The sequence below is a fragment of the Pseudophryne corroboree genome, chromosome 1 (genome assembly GCF_028390025.1).
Source record: "Pseudophryne corroboree isolate aPseCor3 chromosome 1, aPseCor3.hap2, whole genome shotgun sequence".
Taxonomy (NCBI): domain Eukaryota; kingdom Metazoa; phylum Chordata; class Amphibia; order Anura; family Myobatrachidae; genus Pseudophryne; species Pseudophryne corroboree.
Window position 1 is genome coordinate 200212402 of NC_086444.1, and position 24481 is coordinate 200236882.

The 24481-nt window shown below is 40.9% G+C and overlaps 1 protein-coding gene and 1 long non-coding RNA gene across 6 annotated transcripts in view; one reads left to right on the forward strand and one right to left on the reverse strand.

The window, feature by feature from the left end:
• LOC135060883 (uncharacterized) overlaps window positions 1-8867 on the forward strand; it is a 71062-nt gene extending 62195 nt beyond the window's left edge. Inside the window, exon 4 of the long non-coding RNA XR_010247289.1 lies at window positions 8807-8867. This is a non-coding gene — a long non-coding RNA (uncharacterized LOC135060883). The remainder of the gene's footprint in view (window positions 1-8806) is intronic.
• Window positions 1-24481, reverse strand: part of ARB2A (ARB2 cotranscriptional regulator A) — a 792581-nt gene that overhangs the window by 256300 nt on the left and 511800 nt on the right. The window lies entirely within an intron of this gene.

Genomic DNA, 24481 nt, shown 5'->3' on the forward strand with positions numbered 1-24481 from the left:
CGGGGTGTTATTCAATTTAAGACAATAGCCAGCATTATCAGGGATTTTGTTTCACCTGTCCAGAGGCAGAATCAAAATCTGCTATAAGGTTTTTTTTAGCAGCCTCAAAAACACATGGATCCATGAACGAATACCAGATCCCGTGTGCTTTTGCTCGAAAATGGGTAGATTTTTCTGCACAAAAAGGGGGCATTACTTGAAATGACTGAAAAAACATCAGTCAACTACCCCCTCCGAAACAATAAAAATAAAAATAAACATTTCTTGCGCGTGAAAAATTTACTGCAGGCATTTGAAGGCACTTTATCCCCCTCCATATATCTATGCCTGCTATTTTCAGAACTAGTGAAGAAAAAGAAATAAGTTTCAGATACACTTTAACAAGCAATATATGTATAAGAGATGATCATCTTACATGAATATTACAAAACATATTGCAAAAAAACTTATATTGCAAAATGTGACTATTCAGAGAGACACAGAGGTGCTCGAAGATTATACATTCCCCCAGTTACTGTTTAAGCAAGAAATATATTTTTTTAAATATATGATTTATAATAATATGATGATTATGATATAAGAAGGTAGAAACAGAAAAAATTACCCAAAATAAATTTATACTTTTTTTTAACCTTACACTTCTTTTCTTTCACTTTAACGTGAACAAGTATTTATTATTTTAAATAAATACTTATTATTAAAGGCTTCATTGCAGTGTTACTGTAGTAGGTACGCCAGCTGAACCCCACTGTGATTACCAGAATTGTCTAATAATCGCTGTTGGCAGGGTGGAATGGAGGGTTAATTGTGGGCAGGTTTGATGCAGTTCAGCTGTTGGAATTCCGTAACCCATACACACCTAACACTATACAGTAGTATATGCTGAATCATTGAGTGCTTCAATTTAAGACATTTTAAAGGGCAAACAAAACCAATTCTAATGGGGTCTTTCCTCACAACTATTGGTCACTCTAGGTAAAATATGGCTACAAACCCAGAATTTATATTTCATAATAATATATTAGTACTAACTAGCAGTCGACAGTTTAGAAAAAGGCAATATTTACAATACTACAAATAATTAATCATTATAAAAAAAGTAAAGTGATCATATTATAATAAAATAAAATTTTGAGCAAATTTGCAGTTTTACTAGAATAACATATTCCATGCTCTAACTTTCCATTAACTCTCCCTGCTTCTCATTCCTGCAAACAGATGTTGTGGCCGCTGACATTACTACTATTCCCTTTTTAGCTGGAGGTCATAAACGATTAGCTACGGAGCCGTGGTGTAAAGTTCATGTTATTCTTTCCTGTTCTACACCCAGAAAATGTCTAGAAAATTAATGCAACTATATCGGGATTTGAAATTAACTTTTGCTAGCTAAGAGCAATAAACTGCTTGGGGGGAGGAAAACCTATTATAACTGTGTTGGCATCTGATTGCTTGTAGACAGTTAGCGCTTGCACATAACATTTCATGTGATGAAATACTGGATATACCATAATCTGCCCCTTATTGATTAATCAGTAATTTGCTTATGAACTGATAAGGCATACCAGGCAAAACCAGCTCTTGTTAAATGACAGTTCTATTACTAAAAGGTCAGAATAAGACCCAAACTGTCCAATATTAAAAACAAAACAGTTTGAACATTGTCAGATCTAGAAATAAAAGAAGAAAAAAAAAAACAGAAAGGAAGGAAGAAAGAAAGGAAAGTGCTGGTTAATTTGGTATTTTATATATATATATATATATATATATATATATATATATATATATATATATGAATACCAAGTTATTTTTTTACTTAAACAACTGAGAAAATACAGAAGAACATATGACTAGAACCGTAGGACAATCTAAGCTGTTTTACACTATTTACCAATAAACTCTTGGTGTGCATTAGTGTCATAGGAATATATACACGCTTACCCCAAAAGTTTTCACAGTAGTACACATAGACTGGGACCACAGTGAATGATTTCCATATTGTAGCAGTGGCTGTATAATTTGTCCACTGCCAAGAACTCTGCACAACAAAGAGGAATTCACATTGAAACAATTAAGATCGCCCTACTTGACCACTTCCTTGCTGGTGGAACTTCTAGTACCCTAATAAATAATACATTTGCAGCTACTCCAGCAATGAAGAGGTTCATGGAATCTTCCCGGATGAACACGATACAAACTGCACTGGGCACCGAGTACACAGGCCTGACAGATTACTGTAGTTTATGCTGAAAGCTTGTCTCTTTCAATCTAACGTTTTGCATAAATGTCTTAATCATGACTGGAAAAAAAAAAAATCCCAATTACACATCTGAAAGCTCTGCTTGTTCCTTTCTGATCAGCTTACGTTTTATTATTGTCTAACACAGTCAAGGTTTTTCCATATGCAAACAGGTTAAAAACAAGTCCCACATTTTCTCATTATACAGGTTGAGTATCCCTTATCCAGAATGCTTGGGACCAGAAGTATTTTGGATATCGGATTTTTCTGTATTTTGGAATAATTGCATACCATAATGAGATATCATGGCGATGGGACCTAAGTCTAAGCACAGAATGCATTTATGTTACATATACACCTTATACACACATCCTGGAGGTAATTTTAGCCAATATTTTTTATAACTTTGTGTATTAAACAAAGTGTGTCTACATTCACACAATTCATTTATGTTTCATATACACCTTATACACACAGCCTGAAGGTCATTTAATACAATATTTTTAATAACTTTGTGTATTAAACAAAGTTTGTGTACATTGAGCCATCAGAAAACAAAGGTTTCACTATCTCAGTCTCACTCGAAAAAGTCTGTATTTCGGAATATTCCGTATTTCGGAATATTTGGATATGGGATACTCAACCTGTATATTATTGCAGTACCTCTATTGCTACCTGATTATCTACATCTCTAAAAGTAATAGAATGCATCTCAAATCTCTTATAAAATCATTTCGGTTATACGAATACCATACAGTAATGATACAGAGATACCTTTTTTTTTTTTTTTAATCTGTACATAAAATGAAAAAACAAGAGCATTTTGTACAGTTCGGCAAATTATATTTTATAGACCATCAAGTAAAACTTATTTTCTTATTCCTTATAACATTACAAATATTTACAACTGTACATGATTGTTGCCTGTAAAGCTATAGAATATTATATGGTCTATATAACTTCTTCATGGCCGGGACCTCTGCCTTGTTATGCAGGCTGCACACTTACTGTATTTCAAGCACTCTCTACACTTGTGGAGCTTTATAATGAACACTAGGCCAAATATAATGCTGTTGTTAATGGACCTGGGAAACACAAGAGGTTAAAGTACACATACATGTTCTAAACCAATACGTTGAAACCCCAAATTGCTTTCATTGATTTTTTGGGGAAAATGCACTATCAACTACTTCATCATAAATAAAGTGCACTATCAACTACCTAATCGTAAATAAAATGCACTATCAACTACTTAATCGTAAAAAAAATGCACTATCAACTACTTAATAATAAATAAAATGCACTATCAACTACTTAATCGTAAAAAAAATGCACTATCAACTACTTAATCATAAATAAAATGCACTATCAACTACTTCATCATAAATATGCTGTTTCCATGAGACGCCAAGTTAATTTCTTAGCGGTTTTAATAAAGTAATAAAACTTATAGTGAAAAGTGATTAACAGGAAACAGTTTAAACTTAAAACTAAACTGTGGGTCCCACGTGAGTGTAAACGTGATGCTAGGAGAAAAGAGTGTTGTTCTCTGGAATTAAATTGGCAATATTTCAATCAATCCCTTAGGGTAATTTTAAATTAATATGAAATAGATAGATAGATAGATAGATAGATAGATAGATAGATAGATAGACAGACAGATAAGCAAAGAAAAGACGAATAATAGAATTCATAGATTCCAACAACCTTTTATGTATGTTAAAAACAAAAGAAAAACATTTTAAACAATGTACTGGTGGGATTTATCATTATTTCTTTATTGGCTAGCAACCAAATATGTGCCTGTCAGATATCAATCCTACCCAAGTAAAATATACATGTACAGAGGAAGAGGGAATATATGTGCACATCTACATTTATCTTTTTATCCCACTGTGCTTGTGGACTTGGCTGATATTCAGCTGACCTGCGGTTAATGCAAATCTCTATAAAGCTGTAATTCCTGCTCTTACTTCCTTTGTAAAGATGCTCAGCCACATGCTGGCTTGCAGTACGGCTGCTGGGGGTATACACACCTGGTCACTGGACATACTTGGTGCGGAGGAGAATGACATATCTAGAGCATGGAGAAATTACTCTGCTTCTCTGCCCTACTTGGAGTCTCCTCTATACAGGAGGTGGTTGGACTACACTATGGAATTAACACTTCCTGGCTGCTCAGCTGAACACACTGATGCCTTTTTTTTTCTTTATTAAATACATTTTGTGCACTTATATACATTTTAATAAAACAATGATGGCACAATCCTGGGAATCGTCACTGAACATTCAGAGGATAAGCAGCGCCCTCTAGTGACAATTGGAAACGCAGGAAGGTTTCTGGAGCGACTGTACATAAATTAACTTCTTTCAATAAAGTTCACAAATATATATAGTATAGAAAATGATATGATTATCAAATAAATACAGCATATACGTTGTAGTGAATGAGAATACACTTGTCGCACTCTACGTACTGATTACACCTGTCTCATGTTACCTGCATGCAAGGCTACCACTGAAGGAAATACTGCAGGGGGGGACCCTGAAAAATGAGCTCTTCACTAAAACCCATCAGAGGTGCTAGGTGATGAGAAGACTCCGAATTATGACAACAGTACATGATTTTTAATTAATTTTGTCTTTTATATAATTTTTTTTTAAATGACAGCGCTAAAAAAATATAAAAAAATTATAGTTAATATTTAAGAGTAGGACAGTCAACAGTTACCATATACTAGCAGGTTTGTCACCAAATGATAACTTCATTCTCCATTAGATTATAAAGCCAGCATGAAACAGTTAAAACATAATCCCACCCTCCTCCCCCCACACAAAAAAAGCCTCTACAAAACACAAAGCCCAGGTACTGTAACATAAGAGCATCTGCTGGAAATAGCAGGCCACAGGTGTCAGCATAGCCCCGCTGTGCCCTGAACTGTGAAGATGTCTCAACCAAACGGTGGATGGCATATATGGCAGCATGGGCTGAATGACTAAATTGGAATGTCTGGGGCCCAGACAGGAGGTTTCAGAAGCACTGTGGATCATAATACTAGGTAATGGTAGGTTTTGCAAAAAAGCTTTTTTCTTTTTTTTTTTCCCCCCTTCTTTCTGGAGCCATTATTTTTAACCCCTACTTTGCTAAAAGTGGCAGTAATGGATTGCAACATGCTGCTTTGAAGCCCCGCTGGATGTGAAATGATACAGGTGCCGCCTCTCAGAGATTAAAGTCACCTTTTGTTCTTCTTTTGTGTATTGTGTCCTGAAAGTGGTAGTTTATATAAATGTGCCAGAGGACTGTAACAAACAACAAACAATGCAAAAGCCAAACAGCAGAAAGTATTTTCAAGGTTCACAGGAAGCTATATCTGTTATGAATATATACTTTCAATGAACTATTCTTTGCAAAGCAACAACACATTAAAAGAAGCTGTGCAATACAGAAACCATTTAGAGAGAACATGATGGCCAAACATATTCATACAGAGACTGGTCCAACAAATAAAGTTAGTAAAACAGAATACTAAAACAGAGGATGTTTATTACTGAGATGAAGAAAAAAGACAGATGAAAAGAATCAGGTATTAAATAAGTATTATCCATTTAATGCATTATGTACACAAGTTATTTTAATATACAGTAGGCTTATAATAATGTCATTTTAAACTGGGACACTAATGAATTACCCAGGTTCTGTGACTGCTTAAACAGGTTTGACGTCAGCCAGCCACAGAACCTGTGTAATTCATGTGTCCGGTTTAAAGGGACAGTATGGCAAGTCCAGAGGAGAATTTACCACAAGGCAACCAAAGCAACTGCTTAGGGCCCTGTTGGTCTCAGGGGGCCCGCCAACAAGGCTGTATAAAAGGCATTTCTGACGGACCATGAGCCTCACTGAAATTGTCCGAGAGCTGGGCTGTCAGTAATCAGACAGCTAATAGGTGTCAGATCCAGCGCATGCCTGTGTCTCCAGTCCTGCAGTACAGTGCGTGTGACCAGTCATGACACACGTATGTATGACTTCAGATGCTTAGGGGTATATTCAATTAAAGTCGAAACTGCCGTCTTGTCAAAAAGACGTCAGTTTTCAACTTTTTCAGGTCAGAAGGGGTTCCGACCTATTCAGTCCCCAGTTTTTTTATTCGACAAGTCGGGGAATTTGACTTGTCGAATAGTACGCAAATCGGCGGTATAGCTGCCAATTCACGTGCTTCTGAAGGAAACGTGGCCAAATTCGACAGGTTTTGGCCCCGTTTCCGACCATCACAGTCCGACTTAAAAAAAAGTCGGACTGAAATGAGAGACCTGAGTGGAAGAGAGGGGGAGAGCCGCGAGCAGACGGGGGACAGCAGCACTACAGCACAGCGCTGCAGGAGGATGTGGCACAGCCGCCGCTCACGGCAGCGTCCATCCGGCTCCGGCAAGTGAGGTCCCGCTTGCTGGAGCTGGGTGGATGCTGCCGTGAGGTATGGCGGCTGTGCCACATCCTCCTGCAGTGCTGCTGTCCCTCGTCTCCCTGCTGGTCTCCCCCTTCTCCGGTCCCTCATCTCAATTTGACTTTTTTAAAGTCGAATTGAGATGGGCATTGAATAGCCCTTGTCGGATCCATTCTGACAAATGCATGTCGGAATGGATCCGACCTCAACTGAATATACCCCTTAGAGAGAAGAGCCGGGATGTGCACAGAAAAAAAAACCCATGAGGTCTTCCAGTGTACCTTATTACAGTATTTTTAAAATTTTATATAACATTCACCTACTTCAAATTCCAATCAGGTGGGAGTGGGAGATGAGGGGGTGGACAGTGTTATTTTAAGTACAGTGTCTAACATCTGCCTGCTAGAATCATGGCTGAGGGGGAGGCACACACTGACTGGTGATACATCAGTATGCTATAATACTCTATTTTAAGTACTACTTTGTATGGGAGATGACTGCTACTATCAGTGGGGAACTGATATGTAATAAATACAATGACTGAGAGGTGTAATAATGGGTATTATAAGGGATAGGGGACCCGCTAGGCTGCTACAATCAGTACTGCATTATATATCAGTTTCAACGGGGCCCTCAGTGCGCCCCCCTTCCCCACTGCGCCATACTAATCACGGTTCTAAATCTAAATTGCTCTAAACCCCCCCCCCTTTCCCCAAGTAGAAACTACTTCAAGCTCAACTCCCCCCCCATCCCCCACACTTAGTCAACTCCCTACCTCAACCCCCTTCCCCTGACGGACAGAGAGCGGGTGGAGCCATCAGGCGGACACTCACCTTCAATCCCCATTGGCTGTTTTATGTGCACTGCAGGCACATCTCTGCTCCCCCAGGCTTGCTCAGTCTCTCTCCTCACTGACACAGGGAGGAGGCATGGCCATGGTCCGGGGATGTCCCTGCAGGCTCAGCCACACTTCCTCTCAGTATCAGTGACAGTGAGGAGAAACAGAGCCAGCCAGGAACAGCAGATGTGCCGTTAGCACACTGCAAAGAATTAAAAGTGGCTAAGTGTGAGAGAGGATGGCTCCAGCCCACGCACCCTTCCCTTTCTTCATGTGCAGGGGCTGCAAGGATGCGTAATACAGGGCCTGTGATCCGTCCATAGGTACAGAGGTCCCTGGGAGAGAGACACGTGAATCTGCAGGGACCCCGCTGTCCAGTGTTGTGCTGCTGCAGCCAGATGTTGGTTCAGCACTGAGCCCTGCCTTCTCACGGTATGCGAAGCGCTGGGTAACTGGGATTACGGAGCTGCAGTGCCCAGTGATACTCTGCTGTGCTGTGACAAGTGTTGCTGGAAGGCAGGCAGAGTAACATTACACATTAATGCCATACTTGCCTACTCTCCCAGAATGGCCGGGAGGCTCCCGAAAATCGGGTGACCCTCCCGGCCCCCCGGAAGAGCAGGCAAGTCTCCCGATTCGTGGGGACCCCCCTGCCCGTCCGCCCACTTAGTGTGTAAAGTGGGCGGTCCGGGCAGTTGATGACGCGATTCTTGCTGAATCGCGTCATCATAGCCACGCCCCCTGCAGTGTAATGCCGGTGATCGCGGCATTACAGAGTGGGAGGCGTGGCTTAAAAGAGGCATCGTCATGACCCCGCCCTTGCTCCGCCCCCGCTCCGCCCGTCTCCATCTCACCCCCTCCACGACGTCACAGCCTCCCCTGCCCGCCCTCTGAGCTGACCTGGCTGCTCTCTCCCGCAGAGAGCAGCCAAAATGTAGGTAAGTCTGATTAATGCATACAGAGTGCACTGCACCGACAGCCATAGCACTATCAATTTGTACCAGCCCACCACTGCTGGCAGCACAAATAGGTGCAGGGGGAGGGCCGGGCCCCCGAGGTGGCCTGGGCCCCGTAGCAGCTGCACTCCCTGCACCTATTGTAGCTATGCCCTTGATCCAGGCCTATACTGCATAAGCATATTCTAAATGGAAAGTTTGACAAAACTGTCTTGAATAACAGTTAAAAATTACTATTTTCATAGATTTGGTATTAAGTTTATATTCCAGAATTAACAGAAATGGTGCACAGAATAAGGTTTGTTGTGTTTTTATTTATTTATTTTTAATCCTACAGGTAAACTAAATTACCTGAAGGCCCTTCAGAAGCCTCAATGAGCACTTACCTACAATAAAAGGTAAGTTACATCTCCTTACAAGAAACTTGTGTGTGGACACTATTAGCCTCTGCATTTATTGTCTGATATCAGAACCTGTTATTATAATATGATAGCTAGGAGCTTAGGAAATAAAATCCCAGAACTAATTGCAATAATGAATAGGGGTCATCTAGATATTGTGGCAATTACAGAGTAATGGTGCAATGAAAATCATGACAGGGACATAGCTACACCACAATATACTCTATTTAGGAAAGACAGAATGGGAAAAATTGGAGGAGGGGTAGCAATGTATGTTAAAAAAAAAAGCATAAATACTACCTTAATACAAAGTACTGAAGAAAAAAAACGGAGGCCATTTTGGTGACCATAGGCACAGGGGAGTAGTCGATTTTTCTTATTGGCGTGATATACAGGCCACCAGGTCAGAGGATCTGGACAAGAACCTATTGCAGGACATAACTAAAATGGCATTAAAAGGAGAGGTAATAATCATGGGAGACTTTAATCTTTGTGATGTAAACTGGGAGGTGTCTGTTGCTAGTTCCACTAGAAGTAGGAACATTTTAAATTCCCTTCAGGGAGCATCCCTCCACCAATTAGTGAGGGAGCCCACCCGGAAAGACGCAATATTAGACTTAGGGGTACATTTACTAAGCAGTGATAAGAGCGGAGAAGTGAGCCAGTGGAGAAGTTGCCCATGGCAACCAATCAGCACTGAAGTAACATCTATAATTTGCATACTATAAAATCATACAGAGCTGCTGATTGGTTGATGGGGAAAATTCTCCACTGGCTCACTTCTCCGCTCTTATCACTGCTTAGTAAATGTTCCCCTTAATACTTACAAATGGAGACAGAATATCGGACGTAAAAGCAGGTGAAAATCTGGGGTCCAGTGATCATCAAGCAGTATGGTTCAGCATAAAGACAGAAACTGACTTATCCCATACAAAAACAAAGGTGTTGGATTTTAGGAAGGCTAATTTTGTAGGGATGGGAAAATGCGTAAGCGATTCTTTAGCAGAGTGGAGTACCTTGGAAGCAGTGCAGGAGAGGTGGGAAACATTAAAAAGTGCAATATTAAAGGCAACAGACCTTTGTATCAAAAGTGTTTGGAAAAACACAAGGAGAAGGAAGCCAGTGTGGTTTGCGAAAAAAGTAGCAAACATTGTGAAAGCAAAAAAGATGGCTTATAGGAAATATAAGACACAAAAAAATGAAGACAAAGAGATCTATCTTGTTAGACAGAAGGAGGCTAAGAAGGTAATCAGATGTGCAAAGGCACAAACTGAGGAGAAAATGGCCCAGTCAGTGGGTAAAGGAAGCAAAACTTTTTTTTAGGTATAAGCGAAAGGAGAAAAACAAAAGGCAGAATAATAAAACTAAAGACAGAGACTAGGGGGTATATTCAATTAGCAGCGATAACGGACTTTTCGCGCGAAAAACCGGACTTTTCCCTCGAAACACAATTACAGCCTATTCAATTCTCCGGGAAAATTTATTGGTGATAATTTTTTCACTAATTTCACTTCACCTACTCTGAAGCAGGTGAAAAGTTGGGAAAAGTCACTATTTTAAGGTAAAAATGTTTGGATATGGTACAGAACTCCTGGGACACCCCCCTTAATGACTAATTAGGCACGTTGAAGTTTTTAAATATTTTTAATTGGCCAATAATGACATGTCATTTTTGGGGTGAAAAAGTACAAAGTGATGGAAATTGGGGTTCAAGGTATGGGACAGGTATATTGGGGTGCTTTATGAGTGGGACAGATGTTTTTAGGCTTGCAGATGGGAGTAATCGGTCTGTTTCCACTTTTTTTTTTAAAGTACCCTAAAATGACCCAAATATATACTTATACCCATTTTCATGTACCCCAAATTTAATGAGCATTAATTTTGCTCAAAAAAACTTGCTTTCTATAATTTTTTTGCATTTTTAAAAAAAATGCACATAACAGCTATTTCATACAATTTAAGTCCCCAAAAACTCTCTAATGTGATCTCTAACACACTTCTCTTATGTTTTCCAATGTTAGTTTAGCATTTTTTGGGGTACAGGCTGATTTCCCCATTTTCACCTGCACTTTTCACTGCAAGAATTTTCACGTGAAATCCGTTTGGAATTAAATAGGTCGAAAAACGGAGCGTTTTCGCTGCAATTTTCGCCCGATTGCCGCGAATTTGCGGATAATTGAATACCCTAGTAGGAGTCTTGTTGAAGGAGACAATGTAATAGCAAATCATCTTAATAATTATTTTTGCTCAGTATTCACTACTGGAAGAGAGGAAAAGGGGCCACAGTTAAGTTGAAGGGATATTCAGGAAAATGAAACAAGTACATTTACAGAGGAGAAGGTCCTAACTGAACTCTGAAAGCTGAAATTGGACAAATATATGGGGCCAGATGGGATACATCCAAGGATACTAAAAGAACTTAAAGAGGTGCTGGTAGCACACCATTGACAGAATTATTCAACCAGTCATTAGCTACAGGAGTAATTCCAAAGGACTGGAAAAGAGCGAACGTAGTCCTACTGCACAAAAGTGGAAGCAAGGAAGAGGCAAACAACTACAGACCAGTGAGTGTTACATCAGTAGTAGGGAAATTGATGGAAACACTCTTAAAAGAGTTGTAGATTATCTCAAATCCAGCAATTTACAGGATTCCCAGCAACATGGATTCACTGGGGGGAGATCATGTCAAACAAATCTTATTGACTTTTTGACTGTGGGACTAAAGTGGTGGATAAAGGTGGAGCCGTGGATATAGCTTATCTAGACTTTAGTAAGGATTTTGGTAGTCATTCCGAGTTGTTCGCTCGCTAGCAGTTTTTTGCAGCCGTGCAAACGCTATGCCGCCTCAACTGGGAGTGTATTTTAGCTTAGCAGAAGTGCAAATGAAAGGATCGCAGAGCGAATACAAAATAATTTTGTGCAGTTTCAGAGTAGCTGCAGACCTACTTAGTGCTTGTGATCACCTCAGACTACTCAGTTCCTGTTTTGACGTCACGAACACGTCCTGCGTTCGCCCAGCCACGCCTGCGTTTTTTCGAACACTCCCTGAAAATGGTCAGTTGACACCCAGAAACGCCCTCTTCCTGTCAATCACTCTATGGCCAGCAGTGCGACTGAAAAGCTTAGCTAAACCTTGTGTGAAACGACATCGTTCGTTGCAATAGTACGATGCGCGCGCCCATTGCCCCGCATACGCATGCGCAGAAGTGCAGTTTTTTGACTGATCGCTGCACAGCGAACGAATGCAGCTAGTGATCAAGTCGGACTGACCTCCTTGACACTGTTGCACATCGCAGACTGCTTAATAAACTTGAAATCGTGGGATTGGATACTAGGATTATTGAATGGATAAAATCTTGGTTGCAGGATAGAAAACAGAAAGTTGTGGTAAATGGAGTGCATTAATAGGAGGCAAATGTTACTAGTGGAGTACCCCAGGGATCTGTACTTGGGCCAGTGCTTAGTAATATCTTTATTGGAGACATTGCAAATGGCATTAAAGGGAAAGTATGCCTCTTTGCAGATGATACAACGGTATGCAACAGGGTAGACACACCAGGAGGGGTAAAACAAATGATTGAGGATCTAGGTAAACTAGAGAAATGGTCAAGAGTGTGGCAATTACAGTTTAATGCCAAAAAAAAAAAATGCAAAATTATGCACTTGGGTCTCAAAAATCCAAAGGCTAAATATAGTATTAATGGCACTATACTGGAAACTACTGAGGAGGAAAGGGATCTAGGAGTCACTATTTCAGGTGACTTAAAGACAGGTAAGCAATGTAACAAAGCAATGAGGAAGGCTAGTCAGATGCTTGGCTGCACTGGGAGAGGAATCAGCAGCAGAAAGAAAGAAGTAATAATGCCACTGTATAGGTCATTGGTACAGCATCATCTAGAATACTGTGTTCAATTCTGGAGGCCATATCTAAAGGGCAACTAAAAGGGTGCATGGCCTACATCACAAAACATACCCAGAACGACTACAAAAAATCTCAATATGTATAGTTTGGGGCAGAGAAGGGAAAAGGGGGACATGATAAAAACATTCAAATATATGAAGGGTTTAACAAGGTCCAGGAGGGAAAAATTCACCAAATGAAGAGAAGCAATAGGACATGAGGACATGCACTGAGACTGGAGGGGGGGAGGTTCAGGGGAAATTTGAGGGAAAATGACTTCACAGAAAGGGTAGTGGACTAGTGATGAGCGGATTCGGTTTTACTTGGTTCTCAAAACCGAATCTTATTGGCTATCCAAAACACGTGACATCAGTGAGCCAATAAGATTCGGTTTTGAGAACCGAGTAAAACCGAATCCGCTCATCACTATAGTGGACAAGTGGAATAGCCACCCATCAGAGGTGGTAGAGTATAAGACAGTAGAGCAATTTAAACATGCATGGGATAGACATAAGGATATCCTTACATAGAAATAAGGATCAAATAAGGTTTGAGATAAAAAAATCTAGTAAAAAAAAAAATGGGTAGACTAGATGGGCGAAGAGGTTCTTATCTGCCGTCAAATTCTATGTTTCTATGTTTATTATAACATCTTATTATATTCTCGCTCATCATAGAAATACATTAAAATACAAAAAAAAAAACACAATGATAGATTTGCAGTTCCAGGTTATATTGCAAAATGATACATAATGTTCACACCAATGTGGCTACTTGGTGGGATAACGGCAATTTGCTGCTCAATGGAGCAGATGTATTAACCTAGAGAAGGGATAAAGAACTGATGAAGCAGTGATCAGTGCAAGGTGATAACGTACCAGCCAATCATTACGGATTAGAAAAATTAGAGTTAGGAGCTGACTGGCTGGGGCGTTATCACCTTGCACTAATCACTGCTTTATCCGTTCTCCAGGCTTAATACATCTGCCCCATTGATTCCAGTCCTATGACGTGTCTGCCAGTAAAGCTGGCCACACTCCCAGATGGGAGCAAATGACAATTGACCATTTGCTCCCAAACACTGAAAAACAGACAATTCCGTTTGATTTAACCAATATGTCTGAACAAACGTTTTTGCAGGTTTTCCAGCATTTCGGAGCAAATGGTCAATTGTCATTTGCTCCCATCCATTACCAGATTTTCGTTCCAAACAGCCAGATCGGACAATCAATCTTTAGGTGTATGGGCAGCTTAACACACACTCTGGGTCATTTTCAAGACAGCCAGATGTAACAACCGCTCAGCGTATTGGCAAGAGGCCTCTTGCCTGCATGCTGAGCAGTTGTTCCATCTGGCTGTCTTGAAGATGACCCGGTAGGGTCGAAACAATGACATGTATGTGATGACACTGAGGAGCTATTAAATTCTTTAATAACATATTGGATTGGTGAGTGCCCTCTATTGGTCCTAGTGGCAATATAACCTGGTATTATCTGGTAACTTAAGCGGTTACTTTGGAGAGCACCCCATGGATGACCTATGACGGATGGGAGTGCGGACATTTACTCTGGATAAAGTCCACTGATGTTAGGGCTGAGCTCTGTGACGTCACTACCTCTGGCTCCCACTGTCCCGGCTTCAGCGGTCATCGTGATCCGGCCTGCGGCGTTCTCCTTGTGCGGTCAGCAGCAGGAGTTTGGAGTCCATGTCTCCGTGAAGCAGTGATCCTGGTATGCCAGTGGGAATTTGTGATACTGTATATCATGTGGTAACCAGTCCACACTGGTTACAGTCTAACACGAGCAATTTACTATTACTTGTGTGCAGTGCCTTTTAAAGGTTTTAAATAAAACTTTTATGCACTATGGACTGCCCCTTCTCCTTCCTTTTTTCACAGAAATAATTACCTGAGGAATTCCAGGATTTGCTCTGAGAAGGGAGCTGCGGTCCCAATATATAGGAGTGGACTCTGGTGCACCCACATCAATTGTTTTGAGTGGTACAGACTAAAGTGTTGGACACAAAGTCGGATGTGGCAAATCTCATGTTTTAAAACAAGTATTTTTTCAGTTGGTCACGGAGACAAACGCGGTGCTTATACCACATTTGTTATACAGGGTGATTGAAAAGTCGCAGTACACCCTTTTGTTTCAAACACTGTGCAGAAAATGGGAAAACTGGCTTAGATTCAAGATGGCGCCCATGTTCGGTACATACCCTAAAAGATAGCCCACCTCACCCATACCTTACTGGAGTATTCAGTTTTACCATTTCCTGCACAGTTTTTGAAACAAAAGGGTGTACAAAGCAATTATATCAACTTGCTGAATTATTGCATTACCTGAGCACTGCCACTGTTCTCCTGTTTGTGTTGGGCTCCAGGAACTGTTGTTTCATTTGTTTCATGTAACATGAGTGCTGCCCAACTATGCGCACACACATATTTATATATATATATTATATATACACACACACACACACACACACACACACACACACACACATATACACAGACATACAGGCTTGAATTAGGACACACTCCTTGGCGATGTGCCAGAAGGAGCTTATATAACAATTCATAATATATGGCCCTCCAAACAGTAAAATAATGCATAAACCCATTGGTATATGTAACATAGCAACGTTTCGGACTAAACATGTCCTTTTTCAAGCAGACAAACCTATATTGCTGTTTGGAGTGTAGTTTATTATGAACTGAAAAGCATGTTGCTGGTGTGCTGACACGTACAAGAGAGGTATGTTGCTGCTTCATGTATATTTAGTACATGTTCAGCCCATACAGTAATATCGCACAAGAACATCACTGTGAAATGTTAACAACTTTTTGAGTGGAAGGGCTCTAAAAATGTGACTCTATACTGTCATTTGCATTACATACTTCTTGCTTTGGAACTACATCCACCAACATATATGCTCATAGTGTCACCAAATAGAGCACATTGGTAAAAACACAAGTTGACAGATTAAATTGTTTTCAACATTTCCACTCATGAAGACAAGCTGGTGGGGCCATGACATTAGAATCTCATCTCATTCTACTGACCAAGTCATTTCCATACATTAAATAACTGGCTTTTCATCCACGTTAACAAAAAACAGGTGAACTACAGTTTTACCAGCAAAATAATGACCCTAATAGAACAATAAAAAGTATAATGTACGCAACCTATTAGCAGAAGTGATTTTTTTTCCTTCTTCTCAGTGCTTCATATATGAGGCATCAGCTATCACAATGCAACATCAATGCATACACTCATCCATATGACGATAATATAAGCAATTCAAATAATAAAGGATAAGAAAGGCAGTATGGAGACAGTAGAGAGTGTTACAACATATGGACACATCACGTCGTACTATCTAATGTCGAGGAGCAAACACGAACCCAGATAGGGTGACATGAAAACAGGTGAGTGAGCAGCACACTGGAAACCATCTAGTAGCATTATGTGACAGTTCTCAACATCTGATGAATGGAGAAAGCTCAGATACAAAGAGTACGAGAGGAGTGAAGTGGGCATGTTCCCAGGCCCTCCTTTTGTGACCACTGCGAATGAAGAGAGAGAAGTGTGCGTCTTCTATGCACCGTAATCAAGTAAACACCAACTAACAAGTGGAGACCTACAGGACTGGAACTCAATGAGAAGTATGAATAGAGCGCTGTTAACTACTTACAATGAGCTGACAGATGATAATGAAAAACCATTTATACATATATTAAATTTGGACAAATATGACGCAGCAGAACCAGGATCTGGGTGGACCTGAGTGTATCCTGCATATTTGACTTCAGAAACCGTTTATAGCACGTTTCTTTAATAGAATCAAAAGACTGCTCAAAACGTAGATCAGAAGAATATAAAGAGATGAATGGAATGAAACACGATTATCACAAGGTTACTAATATCCTTTATTTATAAACTGTAGTATATTCTTTTTGTTGTTTGTTTTGAAGAAAAATATATATCTGCTATGCTGTCAAGTGTGGAGGATATGCTTGTGATGCATTGTATACATTAACACAAGCATTAACACAAGCAGTGTGGTGATATCCCTACTGAATAAAATATCCCATTAATTTCAATGGAGTTTCCAGTGTGTGTGCTGTATATAGATAGCGGGAGCCTGGTCAATAAAATAGTCACAATCCAGAACAACGCATTGGTACACCAGAAATATAATGTGGTGATATTGTAAAACAATATCTCAAGATATGACATGGCCCCTTTTAGAAAACCCTAACCTACCACACATATGTAACTACATTAGATACAATATTAAAGTCATTGATTCCTGCTCCAATCACAAGGTCAGGGATTATGCTTCAGTTCCCCAAAAGATAAAATTGAAAAGTTTAAATCCAGGATAAGATATAGTGAGATATGCAAAAACAAATTGGGAGCAATGTTGATTAAAAATCTATCTGTGTGAAAATGTGAATTATATAATATGTCACATGTAAGAATGTAAGACAATTAAATAAAATATTATACACATACAATAACAAAGCTAAATTCTTCAGGAACAAAAATAAACATAAGAAAAATTCCTATACAGTAATAATTACAGAATTAAATTTAAAAAAAACCCAAAACATTAAATTGAGCACATTAGCATAAACCAATGCTTCTAGGTAAAAATGGCAATGGCTTTATTTTATATCCATAGCGAATGTTGGAATTAGTGTAAACATTTTTTAACATAGTATATTTCTGTTGTCATTTTATACTTGTATAATTTGTTTTAACAATGTTTTATATTTTTCACAGTACTGCAGCAAACAAAGGTGAATCCTTCAGCCTATGACTTGGAGAAGGCTTCAAAAAATGTGTGCTTGTATGTAATAATAGTACAGCTGTGAACAAATGTTTTGGAGGAAGTGACAGAAATATGAGAATGTGCAAATAGACGTGGGGAGCACCAGGAGTTCAATGTTACATGTTATTTAAGATAGAAGGAAGACATAAAGAAGGAAACAACTGATAGACCTTCAGTGGTGATGGGCGAGGGTGAGAGTTCATGGAAATAAAAGTAGTGCTGAAACCTAAATCTGATCATTGTTTATTGAGCACATATGGTGGAACCAGTGCTATTCCTTGGGGTAACATACCAAATGGAAGGAGCTAAGTTGAGCCACACCCGAGTTAACCTCAATAAAAAAGCAAGTAAGGTGCCAAGTGGGGTTGGGTATGGCATCCCAACGGTAAGAATACTGACGGCGGCATCCCGACTGTCACAATCCCGGCACTGTTTGGAAGGTAAGTTAACCCTACCCCTTACCCACCCCCCTAACCCTTGGTACTCTGCCCCCACTATACAAAGCAGCGATTCCCAACATTGTAATGCGGGATTGCCCATCCTGGAAGTGGGCGGCAGCGAGGGGCTTGTGGGAGATTTATAGAGTCCTCTGGGCATGCCATCCGATATTCAGGTATCTCCCAGATGTTTTGAGAGAGTAAGCAAGTATGTGATTAAAGCAGTTATTTCCTGTTCAGGAACAACATGATTTATTATCCCTGTGATACAAACAACCATGTACTTGCTGATATGGATAGCTGCAAACCAGCACTCTGATAACTTAAGCTTCAAATATTAACCTCTACAACTAATCACCTGTGCTGACCATTTGCTGTACTGCAACCAAAATGAAACCAGAAATAAAAGGGTTGCAGTTAAAATGCCGGCTGCTGGGATCCCGGCGTTCAGGATACTGACACCCATAGAGTGGGAATAGGTCCTGTTGTGAGAGCAGTGAGCCACCGTGCCCACAGCATAGCAAGCACAGGGAGCTTGCATGGGGACTCTTAGTGCCCGTCCTGCTGTCGGCATTCTGGCGGGTAGGATGCTGCTGTTGGAATATTGACAGCTGGCATTTCCTCCACTGGTAAAACATATGTAATCCAAATAAAAGAATATGGGAAAACAAAATACATAAGCAAAAGGATAAATGAACCATTACTGTCTGCAGTAGGAAACAATAATAACTATAAGGACATCCAAAAGCACTTTCATGACAGGCTACTTCAAGTTACAGCTGCCACTAAATACTTAATGGTCTATTGGGAAGTATTTATTTCACAAAGATCCAAATATTGTTGTGCTTTCTTTCTAAAATGATCACTGACCTTTTCACTTTTACCTGTATTTCAACAATACTATGCTGATTAGTGGAGTTTCTGATTGATGGACAAATACTTGTAAAAGCAACGATTTTATAAAATGGGTAAGACAAAGCAACCTACTCTCAAGCCTCATTGTTACAAGGGGCCTGTGATCATAATGCTGATGATTCGCAGCAAAACCTCTGACAAGAAACAACTCCCTTGCCTAATGCAGTGGACGCTGCCAGGTAAACGTCATTATTATGAAACAAACAGAGGAAAAAAAAATAGAATACAATCTACTATTAACAAACTGAATTCACACTTAATAGTCTAAATTAAAATATTGAACCAGCTCGAGTCAGCAACAATGTTACATTGCAAAATACAGAGAATCATCAACAACAGAAACTTTGTATTTGCTGTTACTGAACAAAAGTTAATGGGGTAAATTAAGCTGGGAGTTTTTTTTTATAGAACTGGTGATGTTGCCCATAGCAACTAGATTATATCTATTATCTTCTAGAAGCAGCTAGATAAATGTTAAGTAAAATCTGATTGGTTGCTGTGAGCAATATCACCATTTCTAACAAAAACTCCCACCTTAATAAATTTACCTCCAATGATCTAGAGAACCATCACAGATGGAATAAGCACAGGAAATCTAAAATCCAATAAGAACTCAGATTTGAATTACCTTCTCAGCGAGGACCTAACTTGTACATTACAAGTGCAAACAACATCTTACACAATGCAAATTGAATGTGAGCACAAGGTAGTACAGAGAGATAAACATGACTGGGAACCCAACATTTGTGGTTACATTTCTGGATCATAAAATATATATATATATTTTCACTTTTCATACATTGTTATATGTATGAACAGAATGTCTGATTTGACAGCATCATGGTTGACTGAAAAACCTACATTTTCGATGACCTTCAGGCAGCCAGTTCACATTTCAAAGTACGGAATAATGCTTTATGACCAAAAAGAGATGACCAAACAAAAACTGTATGCCCTAATATCAAACTTTAAAGAAGTTTATCACTGTTACTAATGCACATGGACACGCAAAATCTAATCGCTGGAGGAACCTTCAATATACACACGGACCAGAATTTAAAAAATGCAAACATACTGTATGCCCCTGAAATCTGCTCCAACATAGCAAGCTTATAGATTACAAAACCTAACATTCCCATTTTTCCTATCCCAAAGTAATTATTTTCATTAATATTTATAACCTAAATGGTTTGAATTTGTCAATGATAACATAGAATATTGGAATACCCAAGAGGTTATGCTTTAATATTTGATTTTATTAGGAAAACAAGGATCAACAAGAAAAATCCAATGCATTAAATAACCAGATCAGAGAAGGAAGCAAATTCTGATTAAGGAAACAAAATGAAGCCATTTGTGATACCCACATAAATGGTAAACAAATATGAGCCACTTATTTTACAGGATGAGAAAATATACTTTATTTAAAACAAATATCACAGATGGTAAGCAAGCCCGTGACAGTGCTGAGATTTATGTTAGGCAACATAAGAAAATTAAAACTATACGCAGGCACAGGCAGATTTAATGGAAATTACGACAAACTATGCCCAACAGATCTAAATCCATGTTAACTAATTCGTTTAAAAAAAATGTATAAAGATGACAATACCATACCCAGAGTTTAAGCAATTGCAATAATAATTCAGAAATCCAACAAAGACTTTAGTAAAATCATGTAGGTTGATTACATTACTTAACAACTGATTTTCAACCTGCTATCCAACATACTAGCTCATTTGAAATATTGATACCCAGCCTACTTACTTACCCCGCCTCAGTTAGTATTACAGATGGCCATTATTCAGTATTTGCATTAGGGTAGCAGTGTCAGCAGTAGCAACAGCCAACAAAGATAAAAGGTTGAAATATGTATTCCTTAGCTTAGATGCTAGATGCATTCAATAACGCACCCAACTCGTAGCTCTGGAATGGAATCCTCTAAACTCAGGGAAAGCCCCAGATATAAGATACCCAGAAGAGAATCCTGCCACCCAGTTAGCCTGGAAGTAAAACCAAGGAGCTACACAGAAGTCTAATGATCACATCATGTAGGGCAATCCTGGATAGAACCAGAGAACAGGAGGCCAATATGAAAATACAGGATGCAGGTGTGGACTTTCGCTGCAGACAACCACAAAGTGGCAGCAGGTGGACGTAGCAGGTTCCAAGTCACTGGAAGCAACAGCCAAGTTACAGAGACAACACCAGAATGACTGAAGCCAGGGACCAGGAACTATCCTAGAATGAAGATGCTGTTGCGGCAATGTGCTGTTTTCAGGAGTGGGTTTAAATATGGTGTAATCAGAGCTGATAGGATACTAAGGTCATGCGAGTGTAGTTGCCATGCATGTAATGGACTGGAGAGTCACATGGGGAAAACCCAACTGGTCTATGCCCATGCAGCTGGACGGTTTGTTTACATACAGAGAAGCAGAGAACAGGTGTGCCGCTGAGACATGGGAGATGTATGTTTTTATTTAATTTTGCCATTAACACACTACTAAGAACATTACATTCATGAGATTTGTTCTGGATTAGCTACAAAAACGAGTTTTATGGAAAGAACTTACCGTTGTTAAAACTCTTTCTGCGAGGTACACTGGGCTCCACAAGGATGGACAATGGGTGTAGAGTAGGATCTTGATCCGAGGCACCAACAGGCTCAAAGCTTTGACTGTTCCCAGAATGTACAGCGCCGCTTCCTCTATAACCCCGCCTCCCTGCACAGGAGCTCAGTTTTTAGTTAACCAGCCCAATGCAGTAGCAGGAAAAGAGACGACAACGGTTAGTAGCCACATACACCACACTCTCACGACAAGAGAAGTGTCAGCGGCTAATGCCATACCTACCCAAAGAAGCTAAGTGCGTCAGGGTGGGCGCCTTGTAGAGCCCAGTGTACCTCGCAGAAAGAGTTTTAACAACGGTTAGTTCTTACCATAAAATTCATTTTCTGCTGCCGGGTACACTGGGCTCCACAAGGATGGACACTGGGGATGTCCTAAAGCAGTTCCTTATGGGAGGGGACACACTGTAGAGGGCACAAGAACCCGGCGTCCAAAGAAAGCATCCTGGGAAGCGGCAGTATCGAAGGCATAGAACCTTATGAACGTGTTCCCGGAGGACCACGTAGCCGCCTTGCACAATTGGTCAAGGGTCGCACCACGTTGGGCCGCCCAAGAAGGTCTAACAGACCGAGTAGAATGGGCCGTAATGTGAGCAGGAGCTGACAAACCAGCTTTCACATAAGCATGTGCAATCACCATTCTAATTCACCTGGCCAGAGTTTGCTTGTGAGCAGGCCAGCCACGTTTGTGAAATCCAAACAAAACAAAGAGAATCAGATTTTCGAATAGAAGCAGTTCTCTTCACATAGATACGGAGAGCCCGTACCACATCCAAAGACCGCTCTTTGGGAGACAAATCAGGAGAGACAAAGGCCGGAACCACAATCTCCTGATTAAGGTGGAACGAGGACACCACCTTCGGTAAATAACCGGGACGAGTCCGAAGTACCGCCCGGTCACAGTGAAAAATCAGATATGGGGAACTACAGGAAAGGGCCCCCAAATCCGACACTCTTCTAGCAGATGCAATAGCCAGCAAAAACACCACCTTAAGGGAAAGCCACTTAAGATCAGCTGAACCCAGGGGTTCAAACGGAGGCTCCTGCAACGGCTCCAAAACCACCGACAAGTCTCAAGGAGCCACAGGCGGGACCATAGGGAGGTTGGATATGCAACACACCCTGAGTGAAAGTATGAACATCAGGTAAAGTCGCAATTTTTCTCTGAAACCACACCGACAAGGCAGAAATATGAACCTTGAGGGAGGCCAGACGCAGGCCTAAATCCAGGCCCTGTTGCAGAAAAGCCAAAAGTTTGGCTGTACTAAACTTGGAAGCGTCATAATTGTTAGATGCGCACCAAACGAAGTAGGAATGCCAGACCCTATGGTAAAATCAGGGCAGAAGCCGGTTTCCGGGCCCGCAACATAGTTTTAATGACCTCTTCAGAAAAACCCTTAGCCCTCAAGACGGAAGATTCAAGAGCCACGCCGTCAAAGACAACCGGGCTAGGTCCTGGTAGACACAGGGGCCCTGAACGAGGAGGTATGGGCGTTGTGGAAGTAGAATTGGACGCTCTGGTGATAGGCCCTGCAGATCTGAGAACCAGTGCCGTCTGGGCTACGCTGGAGCTATGAGAAGCAGATTTCCTTTTTCTTGCTTGAACTTCCGAATTACCCTGGGCAGAAGTGACACCGGAGGGAACATGTACGGCAGCCGAAACCTCCACGGCACCGCCAGCGCATTCACGAATGCTGCTTGAGGATCCATTGTCCTTGCTCCGAAGACCGGAACCTTGTGATTGTGTCGAGACGCCATCAGATCTACATCTGGAAGTCCGCTTCCCAATTCAGGACTCCCGGAATGAATATTGCCGATATGGCCGGTAGATGGCGTTCTGCACAATGTAGAATCCGTGAGACTTCCTTCATTGCCAAACGGCTTCGAGTGCCGCCTTGATGATTTATGTAAGCCACTGTGGTGGCGTTGTCTGACTGTACTTGAACAGGACGTTTCTGAACTAAATGCTGGGCCAGGTTCAATGCATTGAAAACCGCCCGCAATTCAAGAATATTGATCGAGAGGAGAGAGATTCCTCCTTGGTCCACCGACCCAGAAGGGAGTGTTGCTCTAGCACCGCGCCCCAACCTCTTAGACTGGCATCTGTTGTTAACAGGACCCAGTCAGATATCCAGAAGGGACGGCCCCTGCACAGTTGTTGGTTCTGGAGCCACCAGAGCAGCGACAGACGGACCTCCGGAGTCAATGAGATCATTTGAGACCTGATCCGGTGAGGCAGGCCGTCCCACTTGGCTAGAATCAGCCTCTGGAGGGGGCAAGAATGGAATTGAGCATACTCCACTATGTCGAATGCTGACACCATGCGGCCCAGCACCTGCATAGCCGAATGTATCGACACTTGCGGACGAGAAAGGAAGCAACGAATCCTGTCCCGAAGCTTCAGGACCTTCTCCTGACACAGGAACAACCTCTGGTTGTGAGTGTCCAATAGTTGATGAGCCACCCGTGGGCTTGTAGAAACCGGACCGTCATATTCAGATGAAGTAGGAGAAGTTTCGGGGAATTTGCCAGGATTTACAAGTCATCCTGACCCCTTGACGGCGGAGTACCACCATCATCACCGCCATTACTTTGGTGAAGACTCGCGGAGCCGTTGTTAAATCAAAAGGTAACGCCCGAAACTGGTAATGGAGGCTGACAATAGCAAACCTCAGGTATTGCTGATGTGACGCTGGTATAGGAATATGCAGGTAAGCATCCTGTATATCCAGGGAGACCATGTAGTCCCCTGGTTCCAAAGCTAGAACTATAGAGCGAAGTGTTTCTATACGGAACTTGGAAACCTTCACAAACCTGTTCAATGCCTTGAGGTTGAGAATGGGCTGGGAGGACCCATTCGGTTTCAGGACTAGAAACAGCGGAGAATAGTACC